Below are 22,051 nucleotides of genomic sequence, written 5' to 3' on the forward strand. Positions count from 1 at the left end.
GCAAAAGTTTTCTTTGCAAGAGGGAGGATTTGTGTCAGAAAGATTAAATCACTCGGCAAAGAGGCACAAGCGAGCTTGGTTACGGGAGGTTTTCATTCCTCCTTTCCTCCTGGTGCACAACTGCTGCAGAGAGACAAACACTTTAATGCTGGCTGCTGATGGGAGAAGGTCAAAGCCTTAGGCTCCCGAGGGAAGGTTCCCAGGCTCACTACCTGCAGCATAACAGGGAGGAAAAGGCCACTGAAGTGGTTGTTTGTGGTATGGTTTATTTAATATAACAGAAACTTCGTTGGAAAACACATGACACAGTCACAGGCCGTGTTAATACAAGTGGGGGGAAACAGAAAGACACGGAGGGTGTTGACCATCCAAGGTATCCCTGTGCATGTCTGACAGCGGATCATGATGGAGCTGACTTTGTTTTGGTTAGTCTCAGGTGTATGGGCAGACTGCCAGAGGGTGAGGTTTAGGGATAAACCTGGAATCAACCCTAATTCCTCTAGGGAGGCTGGTGTCACTTAATCTTTGAGGACCTCTTGTTTCTGTTTTATGTTGGCTTCTCTCACTTGGAGGTTTTACTTCTTTGGTCAGCATAAGTCCCCCTGGAGCAGAAGTCTTTCTCCTTCGGACAAGGGGGTTGGGTCACTGCCCTTGTCCCCATGGTGAGTGACCACAAATGCCCAGGCCAAGCGAGCGCACAGAGTGCTTTGTGCCAGGACGGGAGCAGGTGTACAGGGCTCAGAAAGGAGCTGAGAGCCTCATGCCTTTGCTTGGGAGCCAGAGCTAGCCTGTGGGCTGCAAGCCTGAAATGTGTGTCCTCCTGGTGAGGGCCAGGGGAAAGTGCAGAGAGGTATGTGGTGGCAGAAAGACAAGAAACACCAAAAGCTGGGGAGGGAAAATTGATGTCTGGCTTTGGTCCCCCTTGCTCAGTATGGGGATGCAATACCAGCTTCATCAGACTGCCAAAAAGAGGGTGTTGGGGCACTCCCCAGGTGGTGATCGGGCTGCCCAAAACAAAAGCACTCCGTCCTCGACGTGGGCACGCTGCGCTGGAGAGCTGCTCTTCCCAGGCTGCATCATTTGCCCCACGCAGACACAGATGCCCTCTCGGCATCAGGAATCTCCTTCCCTGGAGAACTTTGCTTTTGTAGAGCACTAGAAGCATCGTTAGCCAACCACGGGGGCAACTCCTGTGGAGCCTGGTCACCTCTCAGCCTCATGAGAAATTACTATACTCAGGACTAGGCAGATGGCCACAGTATAGCTGTGAATACGGTGTGATGGACGTGTCCTGAATGTACCTTGACATGTCTGATATAAGGATCCTTTACAAAGTGATACAGGCCTCATCAACAAATCTAGTCCCCAACATAACCTATCTTAATATTTTTGTAACCATTAAAAGAGAAGCTGGTCCATGATCATAGCTTTTATTAAAAATAAGTTATAGTAGCTTTGTCATAAGGACATTTACAAAAAATCTCTTTCTTTTGCTTAAAATATTCTACAGAAACACAACTTACTTAAACACAGCTCTTGGCCACAAACAGTTTAGGAAGCTCTTTTTCTCCCTTCAGAGCAAAGACTGAATTGGCAGGTGGAGCAACAACTTAATTTCTGAGCTTTTGGCACAATATTGCCTGACAGAACCAGTCTCTACATTTTTAACTTCGTTGTTTGAAATAGCTGGTCATTTATGTTACTATAAGAGAAGCAGCACGCTACAAAAGCAGACCTGGAATATCTTGTACTTAACCTGCATCAGTGGAAATGACCCTAAAGTGGACAAAATGGTGGAGAGCTGGACCTGCGAGTGCAAGAAAGAAGCGCTTGGCACAGCCCTACTATTCTGTTCGTGCCCTCTCCACATATCTGCTGTGCTGCTCCTTCCAAGGTGCAGCTGCACCACACCAACCCGTAAGTGCAGTACCGGGAAACAGCTTCACGCCAACTTGGGCGTGATGCTACAGGGGAAGAGTTCAGTGAAGACGAAGAGCATGGCCTTGGAGACACTGAGCGTTGCCCACACTCCCCTTTCCCCTCGCTGGTGCGTGAAGCACAGGCACGCACGCTTGGGGAGCTCCCCACCACCGGGGAGGGACCTGCTTCTGGGCTCCAAGGTGGGTGAGCACACGGTCCATCCTCAGAAACAATTACTCCTGCAGTTCGGCTCAGTTTAGTCTCTTTAATCCTTTCCTCAGCCGCCTGTTGGAACCACAGAGAACGAAGCACCTTTTATTTTTGCTAGGGGCTGATGAAGAATGGTGTCTTAATTACAAACATCTAGCCTGGAGGGAGACAGATTACCTCTCCAGCCCCACTTTGGCATGGAAGCTGTGTTCTAACCACATTGATCCCTGTGTAGGAACCACATTCAGCTGTGTTCCCTTCTGTTTTCTGCTTGCCTTTTAAGCTGAAGAATACATAAATACAGATGTTCATTTAAAAAAAACCAAAAAACCCAACCTACACAACACAACAAAACTGATTGTGTAAATGTTATTGAAAATCTATATTTGATATTTTTCCTGTGGCCATATCTTTTCTCTCATTTCCTTCAATACTCCATTCAGTTATTTACCTACTGCGTGTAAGTCTAGCAATCAGCATGGTACCTGCTGATATGGATATGGACTCTATTTTAAACTGCTCATTCATAGTGGGTGCAGCTTGCTTGAAAAACAGCCCCGTTAAATTGCTTTTGGACAGTGGATGTTAAGACAGTACTCTGCGGTACACAGTTCAGGCTTGCGTATGCCATGGCCAGGGGCACTGTCCCTCAAAAATCATATTTAGGAAGTTGAAAGCCTTCTAGGGCTTTTTTATACATGTTGTTGGGTAATTCAGTTCTTTACACTGACTGTGTGACTCAAGACACGGTGGAGCGCTGTGGTACCTGCGCCTGGGATCTGCTCCGAAGGGCAGGAGGTGGAGGAGAGCTTGCAGACATCATATTCAGATCTCTGTAGTGACCTGTCTGTAACAGTTTAAAGTGCAATGCAGATGTCTTATTTTTTTTTAGAGTTAAAAAAAAAATATGCAGACTGACCTAATAAGAAAATCCTAATTTTGAAATAAAATTAAATGAGCCTAAATACTCCATGTACTAAATCAGTCAAAAGGGAAATAAGGCTCTAAGTTTACCTTTCTGTTTATTATAAGACCACATGCAAAGATGAGTGACAGGCAGCGGCCCCATGCTGTCGGTTCAATGAACCAAGGCTTTGTGTGTCTTATCACGTTTAATTAAGGCCTGAAAAACTTGTGGTCAACAACACTTGTCATGGCTGTGTTCATCTGTAATTAGCATGTCAATCCTTTCTGCTTAACCGGCTGCCAGTCTGAAAGTCTATAGCAAGCCACCATCCAAAACACAGATTTTTGGATGCTGTTGGCTGTTAAGTCTTTTATGCCCCTGCTGAAAGAAGAGGTGCCCTCCCCGGCGTTCTTCATAAATATTCCTGACTCTTCTTGCCTCTGCTATTGTGTCTTGCTTGTGCAGGACTTGATTATTCATTTCTGAAAGCAATTTTAAAACATCTGGAAGCAATTACTTTGCTTTCAGGTTTTTTTTTTTAATACCTGACTTTCTTTTGCACTTCAATCAATTTCATTCAGGCACTGGGGACCCTGAAGAACCCCTTGCTGCGTATACCCCAGCACACGTGAAATAAAACACCAGACTTTGCTTGCTGCCATAGGGCAGGTTTTATTTCAGCTTAAACCTTAACTGACGCTCTCAGGGCTAATCCTGCCTCCCCCATGTGCCCCTGTATGGGGAGTATTGGCTAGAGCAGGCTGTGAAAGCCTGGTGGGCCTCCGTGCACTCGTCCAACAGGACCCATGAGTCCTGAACCAGAAAGGATTGTATTAATTCACAGTTTTCTTCAGACCTCCTGCGGAGGTGGCGGCTCTGGGGCTTCTGTGGGGACCTCTCCTACAGGTCTGCTGGGGACGTCTCCATTACAGCCCCCTGTCCCAGCGTGACATCTCCCATTGAATCAACAAGGGGGTCTTTTCAGCCGCATCTGTGGAGATCACCCATAGCTTCTCTCCTGGTTTCCAGGAGCTGGTGCTAATAATGGCTGAGGGGAAAAATGTCACCAGCCGCTCACCCTCGGAGAACCAGTTACTCCAAGCTGGTTGTCTGGGGTTCCTGGGTACATCAGCCAGTGCAAGGTCCCATGCTTCTTTTCCAGGCTGTAGCCACCATCAGGAGTTTCAGATGAAAGTGGAGGACGTGCCACTGCTGCCCATGAGGGGAAGTTTCTGAAGGCGCTGAGTGCTTTGGGTTGTATCCTAATACAGGAGCGTTTGTAGCCCTTCTCACACGACTCTCCATCCTTGGCTGCCTGATGGATCAAACGTCCTCTTGTGTGAGCCCAGCCTGGCCAACAGATCCTGCTTGCAGAACCTCTGTCCTGCCTGACTCCTTGTGTACCAGGGCTGGCATGGAAAGCTAAAAGCATGTTATGCTGGAGCCCCAGATGCTGTAGGGAGCATTTTTGACACCTGTGTGTGTCCTCAGTAACTATTCTCATCCTTATAATTCTCTTATGTTTTGATTTTTATTTTAACTGTTACTTAATGCATCCAATAGAAATTATTAAATAATTCAGGGAGGAAAATTTACATAAAATTGCTGAGAGATTATTGCTGAAACATGTAATTTCTTCCTATTGAACAGACTAGGCTGAAGAAAGGGAAGAGTATTTTCATTTAAAAGATTGCCACACTTCTAACTTTCAACCATATAAATGGTAGAAAAGGAATAATGTAAGATACACAATTCATTCTCTGAAAAAGTCACTTCTGTTTGAAAAAATATCTGATGCTGCATAGTTTAGGATTTTTACTTAGTTTCTATTAATCTAATTCAATGGGGCTTTTTTCCTTGTATTAAAAATTTTTGAAAGTTTTTAAATATACTCATTCTGACTGATGGAAAAAAATGCATCTCAAAGCATTGTATCTTTACATATATGTTTACCCGCACACATACTCATATACCCGTTAAGTGCATACGTTATCACACACTTGTGTATGTATACATTTCAATATGCTTCTAGACGCAAAACCACAGGGAAAATCATCTCATCTCCTTGTCAGCTCTTTGTGTCTTTGACATATGTTTCTAATAAAGCAGAACTATGGAAAGGGTTAAATGCCAGTTCTGTTGGAGTCAGCGTAGCTTCTGCCATTAAGTTCTTGCAAGGCCAGAACTGTACTCCAATCTCTGCCCAGAACGAATTAACAGAAACGTTAACATCACAGGCTTTCCACGTGGGTTCAGATTCAGTGCTGATACCAAATAATCCATGACCGCCCCCCATCCCTTTCTGAATACTGGTAACGGCTTGAAAGGATCATCTCTAATGTTATTAGAAAAAGAGAAAATATTTGAACTAATAATGTAATTTGCCATTGCTTATGCCTTTGTCTTGTATTTTCTGCTATCGCAATATATAAACAAATAGATACATTTCCTTATTTGCATATTAGGTCAATTGAACACTTTTCTACAACGCATTAAATATGACTCTCTAGCTTTATCTCTAGGAGACAGAGCAAATATCCCCAGATTGAGGGTAACATAGGGCACTTTGCAAAGTGTTTTAATCCAGAAGTAATTTGGAAAAGCGCTGCTGTGTACCTCAGAGCGTAATGCTCTCTCTGCCTGCTTTTTTCTCCCCTCCTTCGATGGGAAAAGTTTGGGGGTTTTATTAGAAATGTCTCTGCTACCCATCCTAGTTTCTGAAATGGTTCTGTGTTAAAGCTAAAGGGAGACATGAGACGTTTCGCTCCTCGTTGTTTTCAGAGCGGCCTCAGCATCGGTTTTGCCTGTGGAATGCAGGGGTACATCTGCTCCACATCAAAGCTCATTCCACATTTCTCTGCCCTCTGTCATCCCATATTTGCAGTACATTCTCCTCTCTTTCCTTAATTTTCCTTTCCTTTTTCTCATTCTTGGCAGGCTTCAAGGACACTGGAAACTTCACCATCCCATGTGTTACAAAACCAAAGAAGAATAAGTCTTTGTTGTTTGAGGATCATCAGAACAATTTCTGATGAATTCTCAGCACCCTTGCATGTGGTCTGGTTTACTAATGCTGTTATTGATATAATTTCCAAGATAAACTCTCTCCATCACTGTTTATTTTATTAGGTTTTGGTGAGCTTTGCTGCAGATCTCCAGATGGATTGCAGTTTAGATTACAAAGGTACCTTTAACCCTGCACAGCAGATTTTGCTCTGTAAAACCCAAGTTTTTCTTTTGTTTACAGTGCAGAAGGTGCCAAAATCCACAAAAAAAGTGTGACAAACCTTGATAAAGGTTGACTCATCAGCATAGCACAGGTTTACTAAAATGACATGCTGCTGAGCTCTCCGCTAGCATAGCGTGTTCCTCATAGAAGAAGCATATGGGCAGATCTCTGCAGTATTTTTCTTCTAAGGATGGAGCTGAAGGGTTATTTGACTCTAGCCTAACTAACCTATGAAGCAGCAAGTGGTCAGAGTACATTTAAAATGCCAGAAAAATTTGTTGCCTGGTCTGCTCCTGGGTTGTAGTCCTCTGACCATCCACACTGCATGGGGGATATTGAGGTCCCAGGGTCCCTTTTGGAACAAGCTCTCTGATTTTGCCCAGGACAACATCTGTAGTTCATCTGCTAAAGGACTAACCCCCATAGGGAACCACACTGGGACTGCACTAGGTTCCAGTCCTACTCAGGCTGCTCCTCATGCCATGTGTTGGCAACTTCAGCATTCTGCTATTAAAACCACCACTCTGGCTGTAATAAATCCATTTCAGGTGCACTGAACCAAAAAATAAAGGTTTTTTTTGGGGTGCCACATCGGGCACAATAGACCCAGCCATGTACTTTGCAGGGCAGGTGTCATGAGATTGCACTGGGGGTGGCTACCATGAGCAGCATGGATAAGCCCTTCTCTGTGCCACTCGGCCTGGGCACTGGGGATCACATCCTGCTGTAGATGCTGTTGTGGCTGCAGAGATGTGTCTGAAGACATTGAAAACTGCCCCACCAGTGATGCCAGGCAGCATTATTCCTTCCTATTGCGCAGCGAAATGTGTAACAGCCCTGAGCATCAAATTTGTTGAGCTGGGAGTGAACTTGGCTTCTGTGGCGGGCACGTAGGTAATCAGAAAAGCTCTGAACATCCTCCCTAACAGGTTACCCCTGCTGAAGGCTGCGGTGTGCTGGGTTGGTTTGTTCCCTCTGTTTCCATCTGAGCCTTTCAGTTCCAGAATGCAGCACTGATGGTCACATCAGGCCAATAATTAGGTCTGCTTGTAAAATGCTCTGAGAATGTAAGATCTTTTTCTTCTCTTCACACAAACCAGCTTGCTCATCCATAATTAATTCCCAAATGACTTCACTATTTGTCCCCAGCTCCCTTACCCTTTATACAGAATCTGCATGCATAATTTGTGTGAATTTGAGACAGGAGAGGAAGACACAAGTTTCATTTTACGCAAGCTCTTGGTTAAGACTTTGGCATAGGAAGCTCAATGCCAAAGGCCCAGAAGGGTCAGCTCGATCCCACTTCATCTTGCCTGTCTTTTATCCCCTTCAGGCATTTTAACAGCTAGCTCTCTCAGAGAACAGACTTGAGCCCTGGTCCTTTTTCTTACCTTTCTGTTGCCTTTCTTGTCCAGGAAGGCCACTCACCAGCGTAACACTTGATCAGCTTTCAAATGCTTAGCCAGCGTGACAAGGACCATTGCAGCACTGAGGCCACTGTAAAGCCAGCATGGAAGAGAGTCTGTGGTTTTTCCAGGATTCGTCGGTGGTGTGCTTTTTTGTAATTCCCATCTGCATTACATTTTGTGCCTCATTTTCCAGTCTGCTTTTGTTTTCAAGAAAACGTAAATGCTTTGTACCATCACATTGCTTTTCTCGTCTATCATTAGACAAGGGGTAACTGGTGAGAATCCATTGTGGGCATTCACTGAGTCTCCTCTGAGCTCCTCACTTCTCTGCCTTTGAATTTCAGGAAAAAATCCCTCCCATTCCCCTGTGCCTGTGAAGAAACATTTCAGTTTTAATCTTGCCTTTTAGGTTGTTCTGTTCTCCATCCCACTGCTGGTTTCACAAATAGTTGGAATATGCCATCTACGGGCCTGAGGAAGGCTTGCATGCTTTAATAATTGGTTATACAAGGCTGTTCTGCTATTTAAACAGGGAGGCAGGCTGTATATTTCATTAAAGAAGTAATGGCCATGCTTGGAGGCAACACCTAGCCCTCATCTTAAACCACTCCCATTCTATATATAAACCTGCACGCCATGCAAGTGCTTCCTGTTAAGAAGCAAATATTGATTGTGTCCTGTTCAATAGCACTTTACACTGGGGATAGAAAGGAAGAGCAAGGGAAAAAAAACTCGCCTGATGCTTTTTTTTGCTAAAGTATCAATGTGTTGTTCATATGGATTTACAGCCAACTTCACACAGATCCTACCAAAGTCCTGGCTGCTGAGCCAGCCTGAGCTTGCCTAAGACCAGAGTTGGATTCTCTGTTACTCCTCTCAAAGTCACGTTCGGGGATAAATAAGGCTCATTTGGCTGGCAGCACCTTTTTAAGCAAAACACCATTTTGTCTGATAAAAGGCTGCAAGGTGAAGACCTCAGACACAGCCAACAGGGGTCTGCGCAAAGAAAGCTTTTCCTGAAAGCGCACAGCACGACAAACAGTGAGAAATCTCAGTAACTGTATGTAACCAAACCTCAGTGGCAGTGAGAGGTATTTAGGAGGGGACCGACTAATAGTCATGAGGCTGGATTCACTGCCTTTCACACTGGAGCTGCCCAAGGATCAGTAGAGCCAGAATCTGGCCTTGATCTGTGGTGTGCACTTCAGCGACAGACCGGAGGAGAAAAGAAGATTTTGCGCACACGAAGTAGTCAGTGCTCCATGTGATTCATGGTAATTACCCATGTGCATGCTTTTAGCCCAAGGTAATTTGAGTTAACCTTCAATGAGAGACAGCTAGCTGATCAACTCAAATAACTTAAAATTTGTCTCGAGCTTAGAGCATGCACGGGGACAGTCATTATGTACAAGCATGATCTGTGGTCAGCTCTTAACATCTCTGGGCCTGCACTTCCCCACACCACCCAGTGGCCCAAATTCTGCTCTCAGTTACACGTGCCTATAAAAACAGACACATCATGGACTGAGATGAGTGGAAAGTGGTTCACATCTCAATTTATGTCATGGCCACCAGGAACTGACCCAGTGAGACAACAAGAATATCAGCCAGCGCTTTCAAATTTGGAATCCTCGGTGCAGGCCCTGAGACCTATATTTAGCACCTTTTGACAAATGAAGGGACATTGTCTGTCCAGCACCTCTCAAGAGAAAGCAACTTAGGTTTTTAAATATTCTAGGCATTCAAGTCAAAGAGGACAGCTGTTACTGGCTCCTCAGAGGTTGCCTATCAACAGTATGTCAAGCAAAGTCTCTCCTGGAATGAGCCTGTTGCTTTGCATTAGAGTTTGCCTTAAGACTGTGTGGTTTGTCTCCAATGCCAGAAAGGTTGTTCCCAGAACAAAAACAAACATAAAAGTCCCCAAATCCTCATGGGGAACAATAATGCTCAGAATCTATTTCCTAAAAAATATTACAAAAAGTCATGCAGTAGAAAATGCAGCCTAGTCAAGAGATGATAGCCACTAGCAGACATTTTACAGTGGAGACAAGACATCAAGAATAAGCAAAGGAAGGAGCCCCAGGCCAGAGACACTCAAGCTGCTCACGCCACAGGCATAAGCAACCTCTGAATTAAATCTGCTGCCACCTTCTTGACTAAGCTTCACTTTCACTGACGTGCTGGTGTGGCTCACTGGATGCTCCCTCAGAGCAGAGGTGATGCAAAGCCCAGATGTCCTCCTCAGCCAGCCTCCAGGTGGTTCTCGGTTATTGCTCCCAGTGATGCTATCTTGGGGTTAGTGGCCTTGAGAAATACTGACCAAGTCAATTATACTCACTAAAGAGAAGGACAAGGCTGAAAGGAGAAGGTTTTAAAGGTGTGTGAGAGGTTTCTATAAATAGCAAACTAATCTACAGGGGGCAGCCGCTCTGCACTCTTATTTAATTGTTCCTGAATAAACATGTTCCTCAGCAAAGTGTAATATTGATTCTCCTGAAGTCACCCTTGGTACTTGCTCCCTTGCTGGCCACAGACACCACCACCATTAGGCTCCTGTCATACACCTACAGCTTATCTGTCATCTTTGACCTGCTACTCTCTCCCTCCACATCCTCAGACGCTGGCAGTGTCTAAATCATGCCGACTTTCTGCACAGCTTCTTACTCAGCTCATATGCATATCCAAATATTCAGCTTTCTCTAATCTCCTAGACAGCTGAAAGCTCTCCTCCAGGGTCATATTACTTTCTTTGCATCCCTACCATGGCTGCTACTTCTCAACAGCATCATGCATTTTCAAAGCCCTTTCATAAGTGAATTAAGGATCTGGTGTTGCTTTCTGGATACAGATAGGACTCTTGAAGATCTTCAGTGATGGGCAGAGCCACTGAGAAGATTGTGGGTGTCCACTGCTTGGAAATAAAAACCTAAAAGAACAAAATGATAATTACCACCTGTACTGAAATGAGTGCCAGCGCTCCTCCTCATCGCATAGCTCCACAAGGAGCTCCAGGGATAACCATGAGGAGACTCCTCTGAGCAGCACAAGCTGCTTGTCTTCCCTGCCTCTTGTCTTTCCGCAATGAGTGTAACTCATAAAAGAAGGAAAGCGAGTGCAAGGAGGATGTCAGGATCTATCACAGCAGTTGCTAGTGCCCCTTTGGTGGATCGCAGACCTGTGTCTCGAGAGCCATGCATTTGGCTTGAAACAACATGGACACTCCACCACCTCCGGCACAGCTGTGAGGGATGAACGTTGTGCCGTCGCAGCATTACAAGATTTGTGCTCCAGCAAAGCACCAGCCTGTGCTCCTGCAGAGGCCCAAAGTTAAGTGGCGAAAAGGGTTCCCCATGCGTCAGCCCCAGCTTCCCCTTTGTTATTCACAATTTGTTAGATGGGGCAGGTAGTTTACTGTGGAGCTCTGCTTTTCAAATCCGTATAGTTGCTGGAAGTGATGATTACATTATTATGCCAGGTGCAGAGGGGTAAATAGGAGTATTTGGCTTTTTATCCACAAATAAACATTTTTCTGGCATGTGTGTCTGAAATAGCCATCACAGCATTTAGGTTTCTTTATGCTTAATTCCAGTATTTTTCCTGTGGTTTGCTTTAGGAGCACTGAGGAGAGAAGGTTTGTACTTTAGTAATTACCGTAACTTTTCCAGGGACAGAAATGAGGTATGATCCTACAGGTGTGCTTTTAGGTGGGAGACAGTAAGGCAAAAAAATAGAATAGAATAGAATAGAATAGAATAGAATAGAATAGAATAGAAGCGAAGCGAAGCGAAGCGAAGCGAAGCGAAGCTCAGGTTTGAGACACTGAAGATTTTTCCACAATGGCCTACCTTTATCCACTATAAATGCATTTTTCCAGACGCGTGCCCTAAGTCTGATATGTGTAAAATATAAATCTAAACCATATGCTGTGAACTGCTGGGCCTGACAGTCTAAAATATCCAAGAGACCACAAGATAGAAATCTCATTACGGCCTGATGGCTGTTGTGCAAAGGCTTTAAGTTCATATTTTATTCTTACCCTAACAATCGCGGACGTCGGATGGAGAGCAGAATGCTAATGTTTCATTCACTTGGCAGGAGACAGCTGTATATCCCAGCCCGTTCAGTGCTTACATATTTTGCTGCTTGATTTGTGGCTGGCTCGTTTCTCCCACTGCATTGGTGCAAACACCAGCGAAACCCAGCATTTCCAGCTGGCTGGGTGTACACCAGATGAAGCAGCAGCTTATTAAAAGAACACCCCTTGGAAGCATGATGCAATTAACGCCTTCATGAGGGCAATAAAAGGAATAACGGCGGTGGGGACACGGAGGCTTCCCAAGGTTGCAGCGGAGCCAGGGTGATGCCGGCGGCAGAGCCCACGGCGCTCCCCTCCAGGGCTTGGCTTGGGACACCTCTGCCCCGGCTCAGCACGGCACTCACCGACCGGAGCACGGGGCAGGCACCGCTCTCAGGTGACACGGCCCACCCCGATTCAGAAACAAGGACTTCGGGGTTTAATTCTTGCTTTCTTTGACTGGTTCCGATTCATGCAGCGGTACCAGCCCACTAATACTGTAAATAAAAGGGAGACGTGGGATTGTGGAGGCTTTAGGGTGCTACCACAAATGATGATTTATTTTCCTTTACTTTGTGGTCTCACTGGCACGCTGCCTGTCGCATTTTACAGGTAAGAAATGTGGACCTCCATCACACGGTGCTTGTCATCTAACTCCAGACAAGCTCTGACGTCTCCTTTTGTTATTTCTAGATGAATAAAACAGCAAAACCACTGGTGTATATGGTGGAGGAATTACACACACCTTGTGATTTCAAAAGAACTACATCTTCATCTGGTCTTTATGGATGAGAAGTTTTGCTGCTTCAGGAGCCCTTGGACATCTTCTGCTTGAGGCTCTGTGGATCCAGGTGATCCCCAGTGCCTCCCTGCATCTCTGTGCTGGGCTCTCCATCTGCTCTGTAAGTTACCAGTGCCAGAAACTCAGAAACTGTAGTTTATGTTTACTCATGAGAACATGCAGCACCTGCAACAAGAGCACCTCCTCCCAAGTAAGAAACTTTCCACTTCGCAAGGTGATCAGTCCTGCCCATCCTTCCATCCCACACTGTGCTGCCTGATTTGGAGTTGCCCCAGAGAGCCCAGTTTAAAAGCTTGTACCACGCTTGGTGATGGACCACCCCGAGCCCTTCAATACATTGGTACAAGCTCAGCCACAGGGCAAAGGATTAAGGCTTGTGCTTCAGGTGTGCAGTAATGCTCTACTCAGCAGAGGCTGTAAGTCCCAACAAAGTCAAGGAGAGATGTGCTAAAAGTTAGTTAGGTGCTTCCATACGTTACGGAGCGAAACACCAGTCTCACTGTCATGTAACAAAGTGCAGCAAGTGCTTCATGGACATAACTTGAGGACCAGTGAGAATGTGGATAGAAAGTACTGGAATAGGCAAAACAGAGTAATATCAGTCTCAGAGAAAAAAATCCTAAGGAAGAGGGAAGTAGAATAACACTACGTTATTTTTTAAGTTGTTATTTACCAGATAGGCCAAGTGTCTATTTGAAATTAACAGCAACATTGGTCAAAATATCTCCTTAAATCCACTGGAGTCAACAGAAAAGAGGGTCTGGCATTGAAACGTCTGCCAGATCAGACTTCATGTCTGAATAGGAAGGTTGATTTGGGATTTAAAAGGATAGTCCTTACCAAAACAGGGTAGCCCAAATGCCATGTTAAAATATAGAATTATTTTTTCCTCCCTGTTCCCACTTTTGCAAAAAGTTGGTGGGTGGGGTAAATGGTGTATAGCTCTTTCCTCCCTTGGATGCCTCCGCTGCTGGCCAGAGACGTCGCAGCGCTCCTCGGAGCTGGCACAGGCAGGAGGAATTCCTTTCGTAACATCTGCCTACGTGAGGGTCCTGGAATTTGCATCTACCCCAGCCTGTTTTAGCTCACCTCGCTGCCTTCTTGGCATTCCCTTCTTGTCCAGGAGATAAGAGCACATTTCCAGAACCAGTTTTGCAATTACCCATCTTCTCAGTTTTCTTTCCTGACCTTTAAAGGGGATGCACCAAATAAATGCCTTTGTACGAGAGCCAGACTTTCTGCTGGGTGGCTATTTCAAAGGAGCAAATACGATCTTTTCATAAATACCATGTCAGGCCCAGGTAATTCGCAACTTATTTATAACAGTCCTAATGCACACCGTGGAAGCCAGAGCTAGTGTTGCACAAGAACATTCATCTAAAGCATTTCAGAACTGTGAAGCAAGGTAGACAACTACATTTTTGAGGAAACTGCTTAGCAGTTGTTGAGTTTAGCTTTTACTCGAGTTTCATGAAGCATTTAAAACTATTCAGAGTTTAGAAGAAAATGATAAAAATATTGCAGCCTGTGAATTATTTGTTAAGCATCCGGTCTTGGCATTCAAAACCCAAACTGGTCACCTAGGTACGAGGACAGAAAACTCTTCTGTGACATTGAGTGTATGAGTTTGTCCTCATTGACCAAATATTTCAAGCCTCCTTCAAAGCCTTTTGGGGTTCACACATCCCCACAGGGCTCACCTGAACTGGACAGAAAACAGCTTTAATGAAAATCTTGCCCAGCTTTCCCATACTTTGCTGGCTGTCATGATATCCTCAGGAGGGAAAAAATGGCCCCTTTCCTTTCTTTGGTGTGTATCGGCTCCATGTTTTTGTCACCAAATCTGGGCAGTGGGAGGCCAAAAGAAGCCCCTTGTTTTACTGAGCAGCTCGGCACGGACCTGGGGTGCCCGTACCCAGGTGGCAGTCAAAAAGTAGTATTTGTTGGGAAGCAGGGCAGGGTCACAAGCATCATCGCTTTGGTTACCCCTTCATTTCCCGAATACGGCAGTGTATGGGCGGATTTTGCCCAGTGTGGAAGAGCCATGAATTCAGAGCATCACGCCCCGTAGCTGGCTTCCCTGCTATACACATGAAGCATAAATAGCTAAATCTTCCTCCACTCATCTAGCTTCAATACAGTTGTGTTCAATGCTTTTGTTCACAGTTTCTGCAATGAGAGCTTAGCATATAGCTCTAATAGATTAGGGCTGAATATTTTATACTTAGTTGTCCTGGTTTCAGCAAACCATGACATAGCAGAAGCAAAGAAATCAGCTCAGTTTTCTTTTAGTCCCATTAGGTGTCCCTTGGCATTTTCACAGTGCTGAATGCTTCTTAAAAATGTGGCCCTAAGACCTTTGGTGGAAGCAATACAGATTCCTGCTATTTGTGCTTAAAATGCGAAAATGATCAAGGTCCTTTCTGTCTGCTGTCATCCCATGCAAAATCAATAGTGTTTGCTGCATCCTGAGGCAATGGCTGGCATACCAATACCAAAGGCGTGAGGAAAAAACAGTTAATGAGCAAACTGCATAGCATTTTCTTTGCTCTGTTCTTTATGGATAAACACACATAGACAGATTGTAGCCTAAAAAGCTCTGATGCAACACACACTGCTGCTGAGGCTGAAAATACATGTGTACTCTTCATCCCATACGGCCCGATTTTCTTTATCGAGACACAGTGGGTGCTGGCACTTGCTGTGTAGCTTTCACCTTTAAATCCTCTGATTTTCATAACTAGTGGCCAGACAAAAAGTCCATTACTTTGGCTAGATTTAAACATCAATTCTTTGTGGTGGTGGAAGTGTTTTAAAAGAAGCAACTCCTCCAAGAGGTTTCCAGGAGCTAGGGAGCCAGCTTGCTTGAGAGCAAGTGTAATAAAATTGTGAATAACCGCTTTTCTTCTGCAATTTTCAGAAAGGCAGAATTAATCAGGGCCACAAATGGGATGTTACAGAGTCAGCAGAGACAAAGTCATTTAGCGTTTAGCTTTCATTGAGCCGTTCCTTCATTTCTCTGGCAAGATAAAGTGTTTTGTGCCTCTATAACGACCCTCCCACGAATAATCCAGAAAGTACTATCTGCTGAGCCCGGAGGTAACTTCATTAGTACTCACCACATCTTACTTGAATTACACATACAGTTGGGTGTTTAAATTACAGGAAGACTTTGTGTTTAAGAGTTTCCGCATCATGCTGAGGCTTGGGAAAAAAAGTCAGGTTTGACACATAATAGGGATTGATGTGCTACTTCAAATGCTGCTGTTACTGGAAAGGAAGGAACTTCCACAGGAAGAGCAAGGGAAATTATACAGGAATCAATAAAGGATGCTAAAAATAGCATTTGACTTATCTTCCGTGTGAGTCAAAATACCCTGCCCAAGGGATGCACATGCTATGCCTTGGCTGGTATATTCAGACTGCTCTGACTGGTGTACAGGCTGTCAGGATTTCCTCATAAGTCAATGGAAAGAGGCAAATGTCTCTAGAGAGCTGTTCATCCCACCTACCTAAGGAACTGCCAGCAAAAAAAAGAGTGTGCTGTAGAGCCTGCTCTTTTCCTAATTGCCATCAGCTTCACATGCTGAAAGTCAAGCATGTGCTTAATTACTTTCCTGGAGAGAGCTTGAAGGGCTGAGCGCCTGGCAGGACTGAACTGCTAGCTTGGAGGAAAATAAAGAAATTAGCAAATATTCTGGATGAACCTGATGAACAAAACCGGGAAACGGGGAGAGCTTGCCTGCAAGGATGACTAAGTTGAAGGCTTGGAAGCGTAATAGGTCCCAAGAGAGAGAATATGATTAGTCAGGTAATTTACAGGTAATATGCTTTCATCATTTTCTACTTAGCATTAATTCTCTAAAATGTCAGGCGGGAGCTTGCTCAGAGGGCAGGCTGTGCTTTTGCCTAGAGAGATGCTCTCCGAGCCACTCCCCCTCTTTCCAACCGCGAGGTCCTTATGTCTGCACCAGCACAGGACGGTCACGCTCATGACATTTGTGATTAGGGAAAGGGAAGCTACCGCAGGTGCAGTAGGTTGTCCACATGTTGGAAAAGCCTCGATCCTTTGGGATTCGAAGCGTGAGCTTCAGCTCAGAAGTTCACAGGGATTTTAGCTGAGCAAAGCAGAAGTAAAACTGAGCAACGTGAGTTCGGAGATGCTGCTGCTAACCAAGGCACTGACAAACAGTGGAGCATGTAGCAGGGAAAATGACAAGTGTATGGCTAGTTTTTGGGGGAGGGAAGGGTGTCACTCAGCTTTCTTCACATTTGGGAGGTTCTTAACATTTCTACACTGTTTCTGACTAGTCAGCTAATCATATCTATTAATTAGATCTGCTTTAAGCCTATATTTACATGAACACTCTTAAAGAACAACAGATTACATGATTGCAAAATACATTATTACCCAAGGTCCTTCTGCAAAATGTGAGAAAAGATGGTTTGGGCACAATTAAGAAGAAGATTTTTGTTCCTTAGACACTATTAGAGCCTATTACACAAACTCCTCAGGGCTTTCTACACTCCTTAATGGGGATTGTGTGACTAGATTGAGAGCAGTACAAGGCCCTAAATTTGAAGATTATAGCCTGTGAAAAGTCACAGAAAGTTTTTAACATCACCCCTGTTAATCAGCACCAGGCAAACATGTGCAAGAAATCATACCCTCCCTGCGTGCCCCCCACCTCCAACCTCCCCATCCTGCAAACAAAAAACTGCCAGAGCCAACAGATCTGTTCTGGCTTGTTTTATTTCACTTTGTGTTTATTAAAATGCTGTGTTTGCAGTTTATATTTCCTGGCACACTGTTACTTCAATGACATTTAAACAAGAACAGCATAAGCAACAGGCACACTGAGAGAGTAGCTCATTTCATTCCACGATTTGGAAGGATCCTATGTAGTCTTACAATCATCAGTTACGTTATCTATGCTATTCATTTGCTTTTGATTTACTTCGGAGGGTGAACACAAGCTCAGCTGTTTCCCTTTGTTTTCTACTCGTTTCCGCTTTCAGTTTCTCAAGTACCAGCATGACAAATAGGGCAACAACTAAGTTAATCTACCAGAAGCAAATGTTTACAACCCGAAAGAATTGTCTGTGTGGATGTTTTAACTCAATAGCAAAAAACTATTTATTAAAAACAGGGTTTGTAACGTGTGATTTCAGTTCCTTCTCTTCCACAAAGCCAGCACTTGGTATCCAAACTCGCTGGCTCGGAGCGAGTATCACTTCGGAGGCTGGCCATCGCCCGGCGGACAGCTGCTCGCTTATTCCTGTGAGGTTTTGACAGGGCAGCAGAGGAGAGCACCTGCATGGGTTGGTATCATCCAGAGCAAGCATCGCTGCAGGCATTTGTTTTAGCTTGGTAAAGTCCCTTTTTAAAATCATTGCCGGTTCCCAAATAGGTTGTGCAGGAACACTCAAATCAAGCTCTGTTACCTTCTCCTCTGTATAAGTTGTAGCTATGCCTGTAGAGTAAATTCATTGTGCCCAGCACCATTACCTGACATTAAGTGCCCCATGACTGTATATTTAACCTCTCCTACCCACCAAAGAGTGTGCCTAAACCCAAGCTGCCTTTTGGGAATGGTCCCTGGGCCAGGAGCTCTTTAAAAGATGCTCTTTGGCAAGCGCTATGCTAACAATTTAACAATACTTTGCAATTGTTCAACAATTTGAACAGAATTGTTTAACAGCAGGACAAGCAAGCTCTGTCTCCCGGGAACGGTCCCTGGCATCGTTAGTTGTGGTGTGTCTAGGCGAGTAAACCAAGGTCTACATGTGCCTCCTCTTCTTGCTGCTTGCTGAAGCTCCGCTTGTGCGTCCCACCCTGAGTCCCAGCCTCACGCTCTTTGCTCCCAGAGCTGGGTGTTCATAGCCAGGCAGCACGAACTTGGTGTCATCCACAAACTGCATAAACTTCACCCCCTTGCTCTGTCTTTCAATCAGTCAGCCCATCATGGGACTATACTTTGAACATCCTTAACAAATAAGCCCTTTTTATGAAGTACCAAGCACATGCAATTCCCAGGCAACCCATAAAACTTTCTCCTGAACTCAGGAACCAAAGTTCAATTGACTTCAATGGTACAGAGCAATGGTACAGCTCTGTGGATGCTCTGCTTTCCTGGATACACAGGTGCCTTCCTATGGTCAAGATTCAGGCTCCAGTTGGAAAATATCAGTTTTAAGATAAGCAAATTCATCTTCTGTGAGTTGTGCAAGGCAGCTTTAGCTCTGCCTATCCACTGAAACCAAGCTGAGATGAGAAGGCAAAATGCTTCCTTTCCCATACCCCAGCAATGATAACATTTTTCTTATCAGGTTCTTTTAGGAAAAATATACTATGCCTGTGTATTTTATTTGGATGCGAAACAAGTTTTTCTGACTACTTCATCTCCGTAATTTCTTCCCTCCCTTGTCAGCTTCTTTTTTTCCATAAGCTCCAAGAAATTAAGAGTTCTTCCCTCTTTGTCATTGGAAATAAACAGCTATTCCACGTGAGTTTGTGCTCCAGGAAGGCAAGCTGAATCTACTATTCCCCTACACACCGAATATTGAATGTGGGGTCTCTTGGGTGTAAGGGTGCTTTTGCTGCCCTGTCAAGGGTAGAACCAATGGTGAAATGCCTGACAAAGGTCAGTGAAATTTTTAATCCTGTTATATATAAAACCCAGCATAAAGCCAGGGCAGGGTTCACTGCCTACCAAGAGGTCCCTCATCCTCCGTGGGAGCCCTGGATGTCTTTCCTCTTCTCCAGTGGGAAACACAGGCTAGCCATCTTCTAACTGTTAGGGAAGCTAGAGTGACAGTTAATTGCTCCATGGTGGACCTAATGTAGGTTAATGTAAAAGTGCTAAAACAAGGCAATACGTTAACCATAGGAGAGCTTTGCCTTCCTCTTAAAAACAGAATTGGGAATGCTTTAATACCAGATTGCCCAAATAGGTAGGGAAATGGAAAAAACAGTCAGAAATTATTAGGACTTGGTGAAATGAATACAAGGCATTTGGAGAGTAAAAGTGGTCTATGGCCTGAAAGAAATAAAACCTTGTATCAGGCAATGACAAGATGATGTGTAAATGCAGATGGAGAAGAGATGATGAGGTTTGGGGTAGTATATTCTTAAAGGCCAGAGGAAAATCTTTTATCGTGGCGTGGGGTCTGGTATTAAAGGCTCAGTCTGAAATCTGAAGACGCGAATACAGTCCAGTCTGGTGTCCTACCACTGATGCTGAGGAAGATAAGAAAGAGCTGAAAAACAGGTTGCAGCCAATCACAAACAAAATACCAGCACAGACACGCTAGTAGTAACAGAAAAGCTCAGTCCTAAACTGGAAGATGCCGTTAATCTGAAAGTTGCAAACACACATTGTCAGTGAAAAGGGGGAAAAAAAATCCCTATGGCTTTCTTTTCTAGGAGGAAGCATACTCCTGTCACAAAGGCACCAGGTTATCCCCAGCTGGGGAAACAAGGAAGTGAATCGGAATTGCCCAGGCTCCCATGCGGAGAAGAAGGACTGTAGGGAACGCCGAGGTAAAAGCGAGGAGCTGTGCCCAGCCATGGTGCCCTCAGCAACCTCACAATGAAGCAATTTTGCACAGCAGAGGAGGCAGAATGTGGGGGATCTGAAAGATGAAGTTGTCTAAAGCTACCCATTTCCATCAGCAACAGATTTGAGGCCCTTTATTCAAACGTGGGATGATACTAGATGAAACCTGAAGGCGTCAGACAGCAGTGTATTAAGCAGCTTCAGACAAATTCCTACAGGAAGAAATAAACAGATGAGAAGGACTCTTGGCCTGAATTTGATGTTCTTTCATTCATACAGGTTCATTAGCAGCCAAAATTGTCCTGTGGGCAGTGCAGGCTCTTCTTCCTCACACTGCTTTTCCAGCTTCGCTGGCAGGAGATAATGAGTTGCCAATTGTCTTAGGCTCATTAGCAGCATAATTGCACATGTTTTAACTTTCCTGCTACTATGTCTGAGGCCCAAATCCTGGCTTACCAGTCCTTGTGAACTAACTCTTCTTGTTGTAAGAAAAACCTTGGCAGTGTATTAAAGGGAAAAGATACCTTTGGAGATTTTTTTTCTCCTTTTTTTCCAGGAACATTCTTTGCTCATCCACCTTGAAGCTGATTTAAGCTGGGAGGAGACCTGCTCCTGCAATCTGGTGGCTGGCTTAAAAACCAATAGGTTGCAAGATATCTTCTCAGGGGTATTCAAATCACACGTGGCAAGCTCAGTGACACAGGGTTCACTGTTCTCGCTTTATATTTATGCCTGTCACCTCCTCCTTCACTTAATCTATTTCCAAAACACCTACAACCGGTAGCACATTTTCTGAAATGATTTGAAATAGCAAACCTAGACATTTCCCCCTAGAATCCCCAGGAAGAAAAACGTAGGTTTTACCAGTATTAATTCTTAGATGGCACTTTTCCCCAAGAATTCTTGTTTCCCTAAGAAGTGGCTTTGAGGCAACTTTACAATATAACTTAAAACATGCTGCACATTACTCCAGATTTCATACTTTTTATGAAAAGAGAAGACTAGCATCCAACTAAAGTGTATTTTGTACTTGTCTTGCTTATGGCTATTTTATAGACTGTAACCTTTCTAAGGAAGCACAATCTACCAAACCTGGCTGGAAAGGATGAGTGTCCCAAGCAGTTGTTTGTAGTTGAAAACAAACAGTAAAAATTGATCCCTGATGTAGCTCTGCTGGTGCTGTGTTAATGAACTTCCAGCCTAGAGAGCCTCGTCTTCACCACGTTGCTTTCCCAGTCGCCTCAAATGATAGATGGTGTATTTCCACAGTTGTTGCACCGTAAGTAGAATAACAATCATGCATGTAATGCCACTCAGGCTGTAGTCTCTGAAAAAGGTTAGGAATGAATACAAAATGAACAAAAAAAAAAAAAATCAAGGACTAGGACCAGCATACAGCGCTGTTCCTCCTAGTGTGCTCTTCTGGCCTCTAGCAGCTGGCAGCACAGAGGTTTCCAGAGTCAAAGGACATATCTGCAGCTCTGTGTTTATTAGCCCTGATAGCCTTTCTTCCATAAGTCTAAGAGCTTTTGAACTAATTTAATCTTTTAGCTTTCACAGCACCCTACAGCATCCCACTGTTTAATGATGTGATATGGGAGAAAAATACTTTCTCTTCTTTGCTTTTAACCTGCTATCTGATAACTCCATCTGAAGCTTCCTAATTCTTGTGCTATGCTAAAGTGTTAATAATTACTCCTTATTCACCCTCTTCATTCATTTAATGATTTTATAACCTCTATAGTTTCTCCTCTCAGTCTCTTTTTTTCCCAGACTGTGGAGCTTTAGTTCATCTTCTGTAGTAGAGAAGCTGTGTCACACCTCCAGCCAGCTTTGTTGCCCCTTTCTGCACCTTTTCTAATTCTGCTATGCCATCTTTGAGAGGCGGGACTAGAACCACACACCAAATATTCAAGAGAGATGCTCACTGTGGGTTTATA

This window comes from Platalea leucorodia, assembly GCF_965183815.1.
Source record: "Platalea leucorodia genome assembly, chromosome: 1".
Taxonomy (NCBI): Eukaryota; Metazoa; Chordata; class Aves; order Pelecaniformes; family Threskiornithidae; genus Platalea; species Platalea leucorodia.